An 18,123-nucleotide genomic window follows, 5' to 3' on the forward strand; every position below is an offset into this window, starting at 1 on the left:
ACTTTGCATGCTTGTCCTAGTCACCACAAAGATCACAAAAATACATGGTAAGCACCTCTGTAAAGATAACATGGCATTCATCAAAACACATGTAGAGCCCAGGATCATAGCATGCACACATTAATCATGGCAAAAAAGACAAAAGGCCATTTGCTGAAACAGATCTGACATATTCCTCACATAGCCCTCTTCCAACAGCATTTCGAGCATCAAGATGAGCTCAAATGAAAATGATGCAATGAGATGAAATGATGTACTCGTCGAGATGAACATTTTGAAATGCTACACGCACGAATCGGAGCTACGGATGCAGAGTTATGGCATATCAAATATAGCAAAAAATTCTAGGGTTCGGGGAGGAAAAAGTCAACCGATCTCTCAAATCCAGATCTGGATCCACTGTAGCAGCACGAGGATCGAGGTTCGCCGGCGCCGGAGTTGCAGTCGCTGGACTTGGCCGGCCGGGAGGAGGACGGAGAGGCGGCACCGCGGCGGAGGTCGGCGGAGCAGGGCGGCGCCGGTGCAGGGCGACGCGGCGAGGTGGCACCGGAGCTCCGGGCGCGCGGCGAGTCGGCGGCGATGGCCGGCGCGGGAAACTGCGGCGGCGCCCAGTGGAGGAGCGGGGCAGCTCAGGTGAGAGGAGGCGCCGGCGCGCGCCTTGGGCCGGGGAGGGCCCGCGGCGAGCCTCGCGGGCCGCGGCGGAGTGAGAGGAGGCGGGCGACAGGTGGCGGGTCGTGGTTGGCGGCGGCGATGGTGTCCGGCTGGACCGGACGTTGTCCGGCGGCAGCGAGAGGAAATTTTAGGGTTTGGGAAAAAGGAGATCCGGGATTTTCGGGAGGGGGTCTATATATAGAGGTAGGAGGAGCTAGGAAGCTACAAATGAGGTGCAGTTTTCGGCCACGCGATCGTGATCGAACGCTCTAGACGATAGAAGAGGTTTAGGTGGGTTTTGGGCCACTTTGGAGGGGTGTTGGGCTGCAACACACACGAGGCCTTTTCGGTCCCTCGGTTAACCGTTGGAGTATCAAACGAAGTCCAAATGGTACGAAACTTGACAGGCGGTCTACTGGTAGTAAACCAAGGCCGCATGGCAAGTCTCGGTCCAATCCGAAAACGTTTAACACCCACACATGAAAAGAGGTAGAAAGGGGCACCGGAGGATATAGGAGCGCCGAAATGCAAAACGGACAACGGGGAAAATGCTCGGATGGATGAGACGAGCATGTATGGAAATGCAATGCACATGATGACATGATATGAGATCCATGATAAAGACAAAAACACACAGAGACCAAAAACCCGACAACGATGAAATAAAATAACTTAGTGCCGGAAACGGCAAGAGTTGGAGTACAGATAAGGTAAATTACATCCGGGGTGTTACACTCTAGGGCATATTTCCTTCAGTCTCCCACTTGCACTAGAGTCAATAATCTAGTTCACACCGTCATGTGATTTAACACCAATAGTTCACATCTTTATGTGATTAGTTCACATCTCCATGTGACTAACACCCAAAGGGTTTACTAGAGTCAATAATCTAGTTCACGTCGCTATGTGATTAACACCCAAAGACTGATCATGTTTTGCTTGTCAGAGAAATTTAGTCTACGGGTCTGCAACATTCAGATCCTTATGTATTTCGAAAATTTCTATGTCTACAATGCTCTGCACGGAGCTACTCTAGCTAATTGTTCCCACTTTCAATATGTATCTAGATCGAGACTTAGAGTCATCTAGATTGGTGTCAAAAGCTTGCATCGACGTAACTATTTACGACCAACTCTTTGTCACCTCCATAACCGAGAAATATTTCCTTTGTCCTCTAAGGATAATTTTGACCACTGTCCAGTGATCTACTCCTAGATCACTATTGTACTCCCTTGCCAGAATCATGCTAAGGTATACAATAGGACTGGTAAACAGCATAGCATATGAGGGAGTCCTGGATTAGGGGGTCTCCGGACAGCCGGACTATATCCTTTGGCCGGATTGTTGGACTATGAAGATACAAGATTGAAGATTTCGTCCCGTGTCCGGATGGGACTCTCCTTGGCGTGGAAGGCAAGCTTGGCAATACGGATATGTGGATCTCCTCCCTTGTAACCGACTCTGTGTAACCCTAGCCCCTCCGGTGTCTATATAAACCGGGGGGTTTAGTCCGTAGGACAACAACAATCAGACCATAGGCTAGCTTTTAGGGTTTAGCCTGTACGATCTCGTGGTAGATCAACTCTTGTAATACTCATATCATCAAGATCAATCAAGCAGGACATAGGGTATTACCTCCATCGAGAGGGCCTGAACCTGGGTAAACATCGTGTCCCCTTCCTCCTATTACCATCTGCCTTAGACGCACAGTTCGGCACCCCTTACCCGAGATCCGTCGGTTTTGAAACCGACATTGGTGCTTTCATTGAGAGTTCCACTGTGCCGTCACCATAAGGCTTGATGGCTCCTTCGATCATCGATAATGATGCAGTCCAGGGTGAGGTTTTCCTCCCCGGGCAGATCTTCGTATTCGGCGGCTTCGCACTGCGGGCCAACTCGCTTGGCCATATGGAGCAGATCGAGAGCTACGCCCCTGGCCATCAGGTCAGGTTCGGAAACTTAAACTACACTGTTGACATCCGCAGAGACTTGATCTTCGACGGATTTGAGCCCTTGTCAGGTGCACCGCACAATCACGATGAGCATGACGTAACTCTGCCGTCGGACAGTGTTCGGGAGATCACACCTGCGACCACTCCGGCCTTCAATCCGGAGCAAATTGCGCCATCCGAGGATGGGGGGATAGACCCCGCCATGGAGGCCGCACTCTCAGTAGCGATGGAGCCGGATACTGACTTCACCTCTTACGAGAGCCGTGTTCCCGAACCACTGGATTCGTCTCTGGCCACGGACTCCGAGCCGCCTGCGTCCATGCCTATCGAATCCGATTGAGCGCCGATCATGGAGTTCACCTACGTGGATATCTATCAGCACTCACCTTTCGGCGACGTGCTAAATTCATTAAGGTCTGTCTCCTTGTTAGGAGATCCTTGGCCGAATTATGTCCGGCTAGAATGGGATGCGGACGATGAAGAAATTCGCTCCCCACCCACCACCCAATTAGTAGCCACTGTCGACGATTTAACCGACATGCTCGACTTCGACTCCGAAGACATCGACGGTATGGAAGACGATGCAGGAGACGAACAGGAACCACCGCCCACAGGGCGCTGGACCGCCACCTCATCATATGATATATACATGGTGGACATCCCCAAAGAAGGCAATGGCGACGAGACAGCGGAGGATGACCCCTCCAAGAAACAACCCAAGCGCCGACATCAGCGGCGCCGCTCTAAGTCCCGCCATAGCAAAAGTAGTGATACCGGCACAAGAGACAATAACACTCCGGATAGTGCCGAAGACGACAACAATCCCCTCCAGCACGATTTAGAGCAGGAGGGTGAACAAGCTAGTCCTCCAGAGCAGGCAACAGATGGAGAATCGGAGGAGGACAATTACATGCCTCTCTCCGAAGACGAGGTGAGCCTCGGCAACGAAGAATTTATCATGCCTGACGATCCCGTTGAGTAGGAGCACTTCAAGTGCCGGCTTATGGCCACAACAAATAGCCTGAAGAAAAAGCAACAACAGCTTCGAGCTGATCAAGATTTGCTAGCAGACAGATGGACCGATGTCCTGGTAGCCGAGGAATACGAACTCGAGCGCCCAACCAAGAGTTATCCAAAGCACAGGTTGCTACCTCACCTCGAAAAGGAAGCATTGAAACCTACATCACCAGCGTATGATGCGGCTGACGGGCCACCTCGTGGCCGAGACAGAGAGGCATTTCAGCCTGAAGTCCAGCCCGCACCCCACCGCCAATCGAACAAAAATACCAAGGCCCGGGGCAACACACGGGACCTGCAAGACGTATTGGAAAACAAGGCAAAACATGCAAGATCGATTTATGGATCACGGGGGCACGCACCACCACGCGACGATGATTGTCACGCCGGATACACTCAAAGCAAATTCGGCCAAGCCGAACATGGCAGACAAGACTCATATAAATTGCGTCGTATAGACCGACACAGAGGCGCCGCACACCCCTTATGCTTCAGTGATGAAGTAATGGATCACGAATTCCTAGAAGGGTTTAAACCCATAAACATTGAATCATACGATGGTACCACAGACCCCGCGGTATGGATAGAAGACTTCTTCCTCCACATTCACATGGCCCGCGGGGATAACCTACATGCCATCAAATATCTCCCGCTAAAACTCAAAGGGACGGCTCGGCATTGGCTCAACAGCTTGCCGGCAAACTCCATCGGAAGTTGGGAGAACCTAGCAGAGGCATTCCTGGACAATTTCCAGGGCACTTATGTGCGACCGCCGGACGCTGACGATTTAAGTCATATAACTCAGCAGGCAGGGGAATCGGCCAGAAAATTCTGGACCCGGTTCCTAACCAAGAAGAACCAAATTGTCGATTGTCCGGATGCAGAGGCCTTAGCGGCATTTAAGCATAATATCCATGACGAATGGCTCGCCCGGCACCTTGGCCAAGAGAACCCAAAATCCATGGCAGCCCTCACGACACTTATGACCCGCTTTTGTGCGAGCGAAGATAGCTGGTTGGCTCATAGTACCAATACAGCAAGCAAACCTGGCATATCAGAAGCCAGGGGTAGCAACGGCAAACCACGACGCAACAAACACAAGTGCTGCAAATATGGTGAAAACGCCGAAAATACGGCAGTTAATGTCGGGTTCAGGGACTCAAAGTCCGGTCAGCGGAAAGGGCCGCCCAAAAATAAAAATCCGGGTCCATCCATTGTGGACCGCATACTCGATCGCCAATGCCAAATTCATGGCACCACAGAAACGCCAGCCACCCATACCAACAGAGAATGCTGGGTCTTCAAACAAGCCGGCAAGGCAGGCGCCAAAGATGAAGAGGGGTCTCAAAGCGACGATAGCGACGAAGAGCCCAGATCATCGAACACAGGAGGGCAAAAGTTCACCCCCCATATTCAATCGGTGAATGTGGTAAATAGCACCCAAATTGCCAACTCAGACCAGATATGCACCCTTAGGGATGGCGACTCAACGGAACTAGCCGTCCCACAATTCAAACTAGGGCCGATCACCTTTAACCGCATGGATCGTCTGGTTAACACCAATCAGGGCAATCCGGCCGCACTAATCCTCGACCCAATAGTAGATGGGTTCCACCTCACTCGAGTCCTTATGGACGGAGGTAGCAGTTTAAATCTTCTTTACCAGGACACAGTGCGCAAGATGGGCATCGATCATTCAGCGACCAAACCCACTTAAGCCACTTTTAGAGGCATCATACCAGGTATGGAGGTTAGCTGTACAGGCTCCATTTCCCTTGAGGTAATCTTTGGATCACCAGAAAATTACCGTAGCGAAGAGTTAATCTTCGAAATCGCCCCTTTCCACAGTGACTATCGAACACTGCTCGGGTGAACCGCGTTCGCTCGATTCAATGCGGTGCCACATTATGCCTACCGTAAGCTCAAGATGCCCGGTCCACGCGGCGTCATCACGGTTCATGGCAAGGCCGAACCTTCCTTCGGCACCAACAAATATACCAGTGCCTTAGCAGCAGAAACAACGAGCAGCACCTTGCAGCCGAACCTCGAGTCGACATCCAGGCTCCAGGACACCGTCAAGGGGCTCCAAACTACTTCGCGGAAGGATACTCCGGCTCGCCCAGAGTTCAACTAAACACTCCGGCGAAGGCCATGACAGGCCGAACTCAGCGGTTCAACCGCCCTCCGGCAAGTAAACATTTCTTATATTTCCTTCGCAGGTTCACCTTTGCACCGACCAGGACGAACTACATGGAGGCAGCTTGAACGCGTTAGGGAATCCTTAGACATTCCCCGCAGTGATCGTCCGGCTATATTACGGATCCACACTCAACCACTTCCCCCTGGTCACAACAGGCTCTGCTATTACAACCTCTTTTTTATTAACATTACTTGTACCCATACGCATAGACGTATCATTCAAATACAACATGTGGATTTATATGACTTTTACCTGCCGATTATTTCTTATCGAAATCATTTTGTCAAGTGGCATCCGTACACAGCGATATGCCTTAAATATGCCAGGGGCTTCGTTTTACCCGTAACACGGCAATAAAAGTCTGAACACCTTCATGGAAGTTCGGCACCCCGAACCTATAGCATTATATGCATCAGCTCCGAATCATGTCTTGGGTTAATAGTTGGGTTTTCCTGGCTCCCATGTTTTGGTACCTTATGTTCCGCTATATCGGCTCAGGTAGCATTGGGAGAACTACTGCGATTGTGTCCCGGTTCTTCCGGATGAGCACCTCAGTAGAGAAAGCTGAAAACTGACTGTCATGATACGGCGAGAGCTGGTCAGCTATTCGAGCGGTTACCAAATCTTTAAAGATTTCTCACGCATAATGCCATAACCAATGCAGTGTGCAATGGATCGGTTTTTCTCCGATCAGGCGCTTATAGAGCCCCTAGTACGGTCTTCCGAACACAAGTGGCTGCGCCTGCTACCTCTTAAGCACTGCGTTGGTTTTCCCCAAAGAGGAAGGGATGATGCAGCAAAGTAGCATAAGTATTTCCCTTAGTTTTTGAGAACCAAGGTATCAATGCAGTAGGAGGCTACGCGCGAGTCCCTTGTACCTGCACAAAACAAATAAATCCTCGCAACCAACGCGATAAGGGGTTGTCAATCCCTACACGGCCACTTACGAGAGTGAGATCTAATAGATATGATAAGATAATATTTTTGGTATTTTTATGATAAAGATGCAAAGTAAAATAAAAGCAAAGGAAATACTTAAGTATTGGAAGATTAATATGATGAAGATAGACCCTGGGGCCATAGGTTTCACTAGTGGCTTCTCTCAAGAGCATAGGTATTCTATGGTGGGTGAACGAATTACTGTTGAGTAATTGACAGAATTGAGCATAGTTATGAGAATATCTAGGTATGATCATGTATATAGGCATCACGTCCGAGACAAGTAGACCGACTCCTGCCTGCATCTACTACTATTACTCCACTCATCGACCGCTATCCAGCATGCATCTAGAGTATTAAGTTAATGAAAACGGAGTAATGCCTTAAACAAGATGACATGATGTAGAGGGATAAACTCATGCAATATGATGAAAACCCCATTTTGTTATCCTCGATGGCAACAATACAAACGTGCCTTGCTGCCCCTACTGTCACTGGGAAAGGACACCGCAAGATTGAACCCAAAGCTAAGCATTTCTCCCATTGCAAGAAAGATCAATCTAGTAGGCCAAATCAAACTGATAATTCGAAGAGATTTGCAAAGATAACCAATCATACATAAAAGAATTCAGAGAAGATTCAAATATTGTTCATAGATAGACTTGATCATAAACCCACAATTCATCGGTCTCAACAAACACACCATAAAAAGAAGATTACATCGAATAGTTCTCCACAAGAGAGGGGGAGAACATTGTATTGAGATCCAAAAAGAGAGAAGAAGCCATCTAGCTAATAACTATGGACCCGTAGGTCTGAGGTAAACTACTCATACTTCATCGGAGGGGCTATGGTGATGATGTAGAAGCCCTCCGTGATCGATGCCCCCTCCGGCGGAGCTCTGGAAAAGGCCCCAAGATGGGATCTCATGCATACAGAAAGTTGCGGCGGTGAAATTAGGGTTTTGGCTCCGTATCTGATCGTTTGGGGGTACGTAGGTATATATAGGAGGAAGGAGTACGTCGGTGGAGCAATAGGGGGCCCACAAGGGTGGAGGGCGCGCCTGGGGGGTAGGCGCGCCCCCTACCTCGTGGCCTCCTCTTTTGTGTCTTGATGTAGGGTCCATGTCCACTGGATCATGTTTGGTGAGAAAATCATGTTCCCGAAGGTTTCATTCCGTTTGGACTCCGTTTGATATTCCTTTTCTTTGAAACCCTAAAATAGGCAAAAAAAACAACAATTCTGGGTTGGGCCTCCGGTTAATAGGTTAGTCCCAAAAATTATATGAAAGTGGAAAATAAAGCCCAATAATGTCCAAAACAGTATATAATATAGCATGGAGCAATCAAAAATTATAGATACGTTGGAGACGTATCAAGCATCCCCAAGCTTAATTCCTGCTCATCCTCGAGTAGGTAAATGATAAAAACAGAATTTTTGATGCGGAGTGCTACTTGGCATAATTTTAATGTAATTCTTCTTAATTGTGGTATGAATATTCAGATCCGAAAGATTCAAGATAAAAGTTCATATTGACATAAAGAATAATAATACTTCAAGCATACTAATAAAGCAATCATGTCTTCTGAAAATAACATGGACAAAGAAAGTTATCCCTACAAAATCATATTGTCTGGCTATGCTCTATCTTCATCACACACAGTATTTAAATCATGCACAACCCTGATGACAAGCCAAGCAATTGTTTCATACTTTTGACATTCTCAAACTTTTTCAATCTTCACGCAATACATGAGCGTGAGCCATGGATATAGCACTATAGGTGGAATAGAGTGGTGGTTGTGGAAAATATAGTCTCACATCAACTAGGCGTATCAACGGGCTATGGAGATGCCCATCAATAGATATCAATGTGAGTGAGTACGGATTGCCATGCAACGGATGCACTAGAGCTATAAGTATATGAAAGCTCAACAAAAGAAACTAAGTGGGTGTGCATCCAACTTGCTTGCTCATGAAGACCTAGGGCATTTTGAGGAAGCCCATCATTGGAATATACAAGCCAAATTCTATAATGAAAATTTCCCACTAGTATATGAAAGTGACAAAATGAGAGATTCTCTATCATGAATATCATGGTGCTACTTTGAAGCACAAGTGTGGTAAGAGGATAGTAACATTCTCCCTTCTCTCTTTTTCTCTCATTTTTTTATTTGGGCCTTTTATCTTTTTTATGGCCTCTTTTCTTTCTCTTCTTTTTTTTATTTTTCGTCCGGAGACTCATCCCGACTTGTGGGGGAATCATAGTCTCCATCATCCTTTCCTCACTGGGACAATGTTCTAATAATGATGATCATCACACTTTTATTTTCTTACAACTGAACAATTACAACTCGATACTTAGAACAAAATATGACCCTATATGAATGCCTCCGGCGGTGTACCGGGATATGCAATGACTCATGAGTGACATGTATGAAAGAATTATGAACGGTGGCTTTGCCACAAATACGATGTCAACTACATGATCATGGTAAGAAATATGACAATGATGGAGTGTGTCATAATAAACGGAACGGTGGAAAGTTGCATGGCAATATATCTCGGAATGGCTATGGAAATTCCATAATAGGTAGGTATGGTGGCTGTTTTGAGGAAGGTATATGATGGGTGTATGATACCGGCGAAAGGTGCACGGTATTAGAGAGGCTAGCAATGGTGGAAGGGTGAGAGTGCGTATGATCCATGGACTCAACATTAGTCATAAACAACTCATATACTTATTGCAAAAATCTACAAGTTATCAAAGCAAAGTATTACGCGCATGCTCCTAGGGGGATAGATTGGTAGGAAAATACCATCGCTCGTCCCCGATCGCCACTCATAAGGAAGACAATCAAAAAATAAATCATTCTCCGACTTCATCACATTACGGTTCACCATACGTGCATGGTACGGTAATCACAAACCTTAACACAAGTATTTCTCAAATTCACATCTACTCAACTAGCACAACTTTAATATCACCATCTTCATATCTCGAAACAATTATCAAGCATCAAACTTCTCATAGAATTCAACACACTCATAAGAAAGTTTTTACTATTCTTGAATACCAAGCATATTAGGATTATTTTAAGAAAATTACCATGCTATTTAAGACTCTCAAAATAATCTAAGTGAAGCATGAGAGATCAATAGTTTCTATAAAACAAATCCACCACCATGCTCTAAAATATATAAGTGAAGTACTAGAGCAAAACTATATAACACAAATAATATAAGCGAAGCACATAGAGTATTCTAACAAATTCCAAATCATGTATGGCTCTCTCAAAAGGTGTGTACAGCAAGGATTATTTTGGTAAACTAACAAATAAAGACTCAAATAATACAAGACGCTCCAAGCAAAACACATATCATGTGGTGAATAAAACTATAGCTCCAAGTAAAGTTACCGATAAAAGTAGACGAAAAGAGGGGATACCTTCCGGCGCATCCCCAAGCTTTGGCTTTTAGGTGTCCTTAGATTATCTTGGGGGTTCCATGGGCATCCCCAATCTTAGGCTCTTGCAACTCCTTGTTCCATAATCCATCAAATCTTTACCCAAAACTTGAAAACTTCACAACACAAAACTCAAAGTAGAAAATCTCATGAGCTCCGTTAGCGAAAGAAAACAAAATAACACTTCAAGGTACTGTAATGAACTCATTATTTATTTATATTTGTGTTAAACCTACTGTATTCCAACTTCTCTATGGTTTATAAACTATTTTACTAGCCATAGATTCATCAAAATAAGCAAACAACACACGAAAAACAGAATCTGTCAAAAACAGAACAGTCTGTAGTAATCTGTAGCTAGCGCAAGATCTGGAACCCCAAAAATTCTAAAATAAATTTCTGGACGTGAGGAATTTATCTATTAATCATACCCAAAAAGAATTAACTAAATATCACTTTGAAAATAAAAATGGCAGCAGTTCTCGTGAGCGCTAAAGTTTCTCTTTTTTACAGGAAGATATCAAGACTTTCGCCAAGTCTTCCTAATGGTTCTACTTGGCACAAACACTAATTAAACACAAAAAACACAACATAAACAGAGGCTAGATAAATTATTTATTACTAAATAGGAGAAAAAATCAAGGAATAAAAATAAAATTGGGTTGCCTCCCAACAAGCGCTATCGTTTAACGCCCCTAGCTAGGCATAAAAAGCAAGGATAGATCTAGGTATCGCCATAATAGTAAGATAGATCATTAAAACTCATTTCATATTCTCTACGTTTGGCAGCAAGTTTTCTTTGAGGCAAGGAAAAGTAATCAAAAGGGCTAAATTTAATGGGGCAAAAGTCCCCAAGATCGACCTTGGGAGGTATAGGTTCCTCCTTTGGTCCTTTGTATTGCACATCCAATTCATCATTATAAGCATTCTTTTGGCAGAACTTTGTGAGCCTATATTCAAGAGAATATCCTAGTTCATTATTTCGAATTGCCAAATCATCATTAAGCTCAGAAATTCTATCAACTAAAACATTGGTAGGAACCTTTTTCTAAGATTTTCATTGAAAGCAATATAGTTTAGAGATTGAAAGCACATTATTTCTTCTTGATCAAAAAGGATAGCCTCTATGGGAGGACGGCAAGCGTCTACCCTATAATGCGCAAAGATTTCTTTGGCTTCTCTTATTATGAATCTAAACTCATGAGCCAAAAATATAGTAGCGGCACGCTTAACATAAGAATGCTCAATATTAGAAAATTCTAGGAAAATCCTCTGTATGAAAGGATGCAAGTGCATGAATTGTCTTTCATGTTCAACTACAAGCATGGCAATAGCGTCCGCAAGACTACTAGTTCTATGAAGGATAGAACTACCCATAGAAGCTAAAGCACCGGCACAAGTAAAGAAATCTTGAATAACTCCTTTTCCAATAACATTACCACTACCAACACGAAATTTTTTGGTATGTAAGATGGGGGGTTCTTTAGCAGGAGCATCAGACTTTTTCATGACATCATTATTGTCCATATCGACAATAATTTCCCCTATTTCAGACATAACGGCAGAAAGTGCAAAGGGCAAAAAGTGGCAAATAAAGAAAGAGAGGGAGGATAGAGAGAGAAAGAGGGAGGGTGAATAAAACGGCAAGGGTGAAGTGGGGGAGAGGAAAACGAGAGGCAAATGGAAAATAATGACATGCGGGAGATAGGTATTGTGATGGGTACTTGGTATGTTGACTTTTGCGTAGACTCCCCGGCAACGGTGCCAGAAATCCTTCTTGCTACCTCTTGAGCACTGCGTTGGTTTTCCCCGAAGAGGAAGGGATGATGCAGCAAAGTAGCGTAAGTATTTCCCTCAGTTTTTGAGAACCAAGGTATCAATCCAGTAGGAGGCTACGCGCGAGTCCCTCGTACCTGCACAAAACAAATAAATCCTCGCAATCAATGCGATAAGGGGTTGTCAATCCCTACACGGCCACTTACGAGAGTGAGATCTGATAGATATGATAAGACAATATTTTTTGGTATTTTTATGATAAAGATGCAAAGTAAAATAAAAGCAAAGGAAATAACTTAGTATTGGAAGATTAATATGATGAAGATAGACCCGGGGGCCATAGGTTTCACTAGTGGCTTCTCTCAAGAGCATAGGTATTCTATGGTGGGTGAACGAATTACTGTTGAGCAATTGACAGAATTGAGCATAGTTATGAGAATATCTAGGTATGATCATGTATATAGGCATCACGTCCGGGACAAGTAGACCGACTCCTGCCTGCATCTACTACTATTACTCCACTCATCGACCGCTATCCAGCATGCATCTAGAGTATTAAGTTAATGAAAACAGAGTAACGCCCTAAGCAAGATGACATGATGTAGAGGGATAAACTCATGCAATATGATAAAAACCCGCTCTTGTTATCCTCGATGGCAACAATACATATGTGGCTTGCTGCCCCTACTGTCACTGGGAAAGGACACCGCAATGCAAGATTGAACCCAAAGCTAAGCACTTCTCCCATTGCAAGAAAGATCAATCTAGTAGGCCAAACCAAACTGATAATTCGAAGAGACTTGTAAAGATAACCAATCATACATAAAAGAATTCAGAGAAGATTCAAATATTGTTCATAGATAGACTTGATCATAAACCCACAATTCATCGGTCTCAACAAACACACCGCAAAAATAAGATTACATCGAATAGTTCTCCACAAGAGAGGGGGAGAACATTGTATTGAGATCCAAAAAGAGAGAAGAAGCCATCTAGCTAATAACTATGGACCTGTAGGTCTGAGGTAAACTACTCACACTTCATCGGAGGGGCTATGGTGATGATGTAGAAGCCCTCCGTGATCGATGCCCCCTCCGGCGGAGCTCCGGAACAGGCCCCAAGATAGGATCTCGTGGATACAGAATGTTGCGGTGGTGGAATTAGGGTTTTGGCTCCACATCTGATCGTTTGGGGGTACGTAGGTATATATAGGAGGAAGGAGTACGTCGGTGGAGCAACAGGGGGCCCATGAGGGTGCGGGGCGCGCCTGGGGGGGAGGCGCGCCCCCTACCTCATGGCCTCCTCTTTTGTGTCTTGAGATAGGGTCCAAGTCCTCTGGATCATGTTCGGTGAGAAAATCACATTCCCGAAGGTTTCATTCCGTTTGGACTCCGTTAGATATCCCTTTTCTTCGAAACCCTAAAATAGGCAAAAAAAATAGCAATTCTGGGCTGGGCCTCCGGTTAGTAGGTTAGTCCCAAAAATAATATAAAAGTGGATAATAAAGCCCAGTAATGTCCAAAACAGTGGATAATATATCATGGAGCAATCAAAAATTATAGATACGTTGGAGACGTATCAGCGTCGACCATACTAAAGCTCCTATGGCTAAGTGAGAGTGATAAAGCCCTATAGTCAGATTGCCTGGTTCGTTGTGCTGAGCACCTCCTTCGAAGGACCCAAAACTGGGATAAAGAGTGCTCAGGTTTATCCCGAACACCCCCATACTTCTCATGTGGGGGCAGAAGCCGACGACTGGCCAACTCTCAGGTTTGACATAACAACGGCCGCACAGGAGGGTAAACTTTTACATAACAGACGACATATAAACGACCTTGTTCAAGCATTACAAAGGACAACATGATTGGCATTCATGGAAATATAACGTCCTTGGTGCATAGCTCCGCTGCAAGGTAGGATCCTTTCAGGACACTCTTATAATATAATTCGGGCTTGCGGTGCTCCTTCCCCTCTGGCGGTCCTCCGGTCACTAGCTTTTCAGCATCCATCTTCCCCTAGTGCACCTTTGCGCGGGCGAAGGCCATTCGTGCTCCTTCTATACAGACCGACCGCTTAATGACGTCAAGTCAAGGGCAAGCGCTTACAAGCCGCCTCATGAGCCCGAAGTAGCTACTTTGAATCGGCTCGGCAGGCCATAGCCGGATAACCATATCTTTCATGGCTAGTTCCGCCGCCTTATGCAGTTCGATCAGCTGTTTCAGTTGCTCGGCAAAAGGCACCAGATAATTTGGCGCCAAATACTACGACCAGAAGAGCTTATCCGCGGTGTTCCTTTCTTCGGCTTGGTAGAATTGGGCGGCATCTGATATGCTGCAAGGTAGCTCGGCAAATACACCTGAGAAATCCGGATTCAAAATCAGAAACATAGTTTTCCCTTCCAATACTTTCTTTACATGGGAAAAGCATTACCTGCCGCGATCTTTCTCGCCTCTTGGATCCCCTGGAGGGCGCTTTGGGTTTTCCCCAGGCATCGCTCGTGGCTTGACGTGCCTTGGTGAGTTCGGACTCTTTCTCCGTTAAACTCTGCTCCAAGGTCTCGCATTTACTTACGGCCTCTTGCATCTCCTGCTCAGCTTCAATAACTCTGGCCTCGTGTTTCTCACGAAGAGTCCGCTCTGTGTCCGCCTTTTTCTCGGCCTCAGTAACGGCCCTTTTGAGGGCCTCGACTTCGGTCATAACCCCTAGCACAAATTATGCGTCTTATTTCATACTGAGCATCTATTTTACAATAAATGCGCGCAAACGCTTGTGCATACCTTTTTTATCCCTCAACTGCATTTTCAATTGGCCAAGTTCTTCTATGGCCCGCTCCAGACTTTGATTCAGTCCAGAGATCTCCGTAGTACGAGAGGCAGCAGCCGCTACAGGTACCTGCTCGAAACAGAAGAGAAATCAATGTCATTCAATGAGTCTTCCTGCGATCATCAATTCGATCCCCCGTCCGGTTCTTTCTTTCACCAAACAAAGTATCAGGGGCTACTATCTATACTATGACACTCTTCGACAACTCATAAAACATACCTCAAAGCCTCTTATAAGGCTAATACGGGCTTCGTTCAGTCTACTCTCAGTTGACTGAATCTTCTCAATCACCGCACCCATAAGGGCACGGTGTTCTCAACGATGGAGGCGTCTTGCAACGCCACCAACAAAGCATCCTACACTTATGGATGGATAGAGGTCGCCGGCGGAACAGGCACGCCCCCTCCAGACGACGGAGGCTGCCTTCTTGATTCTGGAGCCATATAGGCCTCTCGAATCGCATCCGGAGGGGAGCCGAACTCAGGATCGCCCCCGCCGTCAGACCCCATGGGAATCTTTTCCCCCACGTGTTCGGCCCCTGTAGTTTGACCCCCAGGCGCCGCCTTCACAGTTTCTTCCTTTCCTCCTTGGCCAAGGTCCTTCTGGGACGAAGCCTCGGTGTTATGCACCTGTTTGGAGGAAGGGGCCTTTGAGGGCGTCCCGCTCTCCATAGCATTTGAGCTCAGCAGGTCCTCTGATGAGGATTGTTTGGTACGAGACCTCACCGGACTACAAAAAAATATGGCTTAGGTTAAAATACTAAGACATGGTGAGTCCGGACGCTTAAACATACTAAGATTTTATACACTTACGAGTTCACTAGGGGCTGGGCCGTAGCATCCCATGCCAGGCCGCTGTCGGCATCGGCAGTGGACTCCTCCAGAAGAGGAGCCTTTACCCTTTTGGGCAGTTCGGCCTCCAAGGGTGCGGAGGCCGTCCTTTTCCTTCTTCCCCCCGCAGGGGAGTAATCTTCCTCCTCTTTAGAGGCAGAATGGGCATTTGAGACTTCAGGTATTGTGTCCGAAGTGCCGCGGCGGCGAAGGCCGCCCTGGGTCTTTTTGGCCTCCTTCTCGGCCGTCTTCTTTGGCACCTTGTAAGGCGTCGGGACTAGCATCTTCATCAGAAGTGGGATGGTCGGGTCTTCGGGCAGCGGGGCCGGACAATGGATCCGCTCCGCCTTCTTCGCCCAGCCCTGGGAGAGTTGAATAAACACGCATTAAGCGCTCTCTTTGGGTCATGCAGATAGAAAAGTTTGATAAACTCACCGAACTTGCAGGGCGGGACAGTTGGTACCCGCGGTCCTCGGCGGAGTTCGGCCATGATTTGCTGGACTTGAAAAGCACCTTCCAAATGTCCTTGTGCAAGGAGCCGAAGAACCCTCGCAAGGTTTGGTGCCTGGCCGGATCGAATTCCCATAGATTGCAAGTCTGGTGTTGACAAGGCAGTATCCGGCGGACTAACATCACCTGGACTATGTTGACAAGTTCAATGTTCTTATCTCCCATATCTTTAACGCACGTCTGGAGCACCGACAGTTCGTCGAACGAGGACTAGTCCAGGACTTTCTTAACCCAGGATGTAAGCCGCAGAGGGGCGCCGGATCGAAACTCGGGAGAGGCAGCCCATTCCTTGCCGCATGGCTCAGTGATATAAAACCACTGCTGTTGCCACTCCTTGACAGAATCATTAAAGGTTCATGTTGGCCATATGATGTTGGGCATCTTGCTCACCATAGCGCCCCCGCACTCGGCATGCTCGCTGCCCACCACCTTGGGCTTCACATTAAAAACCTGCAGCCATAAACCGAAGTGCGGCAAAATGCGGAGAAAAGCCTCGCACATGACAATAAATGTCGAGATGTTGAGGAAAGAATTAGGGGAAAGATCGTGAAGATCGATCCCATAATAATACATGATGCCACGAATGAAAAGGTGGAGGGGAAACCCTACCCCGCGGAACAAGTGAGGGAGGAATACAACCCTCTCGTGGTGTTCCGGAGTGGGGACGATTTGTCCCACCGTCGGGAGACGGTGGCTGATTTTCTTGGTGATACGTCTCCAACGTATCTATAATTTTTGATTGCTCCATGCTATATTATCTACTATTTTGGACATTATTGGGCTTTATTATCCACTTTTATATTATCTTTGGGACTAACCTATTAACCGGAGGCCCAGCCCAGAATTGCTGTTTTTTGCCTGTTTTAGGGTTTCGAAGAAAAGGAATATCAAACGGAGTCCAAACGGAATGAAACCTTCAGGGACGTGATTTTCTCAACGAACAAGACCCGGGAGACTTGGACCAGACGTCAAGAAAGAAAAGAGGAGGCCACGAGGTAGGGGGCGCGCCTGCCTACCCCAGGCGCGCCCTCCACCCTCGTGGGCCCCCTGTTGCTCCACCGACATACTCCTTCCTCCTATATATACCTACGTACCCCCAAACGATCAGATACGGAGCCAAAACCCTAATTCCACCGCCGTAACTTTCTGTATCCACGAGATCCCATCTTGGGGCCTGTTCCAGAGCTCCGCCGGAGGGGGCATCGATCACGGTGGGCTTCTACATCAACACCACAGCCTCTCCGATGAAGTGTGAGTAGTTTACCTCAGACCTACGGGTCCATAGTTAGTAGCTAGATGGCTTCTTCTCTCTTTCTGGATCCCAATACAATGTTCTCCCCTCTCTTGTGGAGAACTATTTGATGTAATCTTCTTTTTGCGGTGTGTTTGTTGAGACCGATGAATTGTGGGTTTATGATCAAGTCTATCTATGAACAATATTTGAAGCTTCTCTGAATTCTTTTATGTATGATTGGTTATCTTTGCAAGTCTCTTCGAATTATCAGTTTGGTTTGGCCTACTAGATTGATCTTTCTTGCAATGGGAGAAGTGCTTAGCTTTGGGTTCAATCTTTCGGTGTCCTTTCCCAGTGACAGTAGGGGCAGCAAGGCACGTATTGTATTGTTGCCATCGAGGATAACAAGATGGGGTTTTCTTCATGTTGCATGAGTCTATCCCTCTACATCATGTCATCTTGCTTAAGGTGTTACTCTGTTTTTAACTTAATACTCTAGATGCATGCTGGATAGTGGTCGATGAGTGGATTAATAGTAGTAGATGCAGGCAGGAGTCGGTCTACTTGTCTCGGACGTGATGCCTATATACATGATGATACCTAGATATTCTCATAACTATGCTCAATTCTGTCAATTGCTCAACAGTAATTTGTTCACCCACCGTAGAATACTTATGCTCTCAAGAGAAGCCACTAGTGAAACCTATGGCCCCCGGGTCTATCTT

Source organism: Triticum urartu, chromosome 3A, assembly GCF_056163025.1.
Source record: "Triticum urartu cultivar PI428250 chromosome 3A, HENAU_Tu73, whole genome shotgun sequence".
Classification (NCBI taxonomy): domain Eukaryota; kingdom Viridiplantae; phylum Streptophyta; class Magnoliopsida; order Poales; family Poaceae; genus Triticum; species Triticum urartu.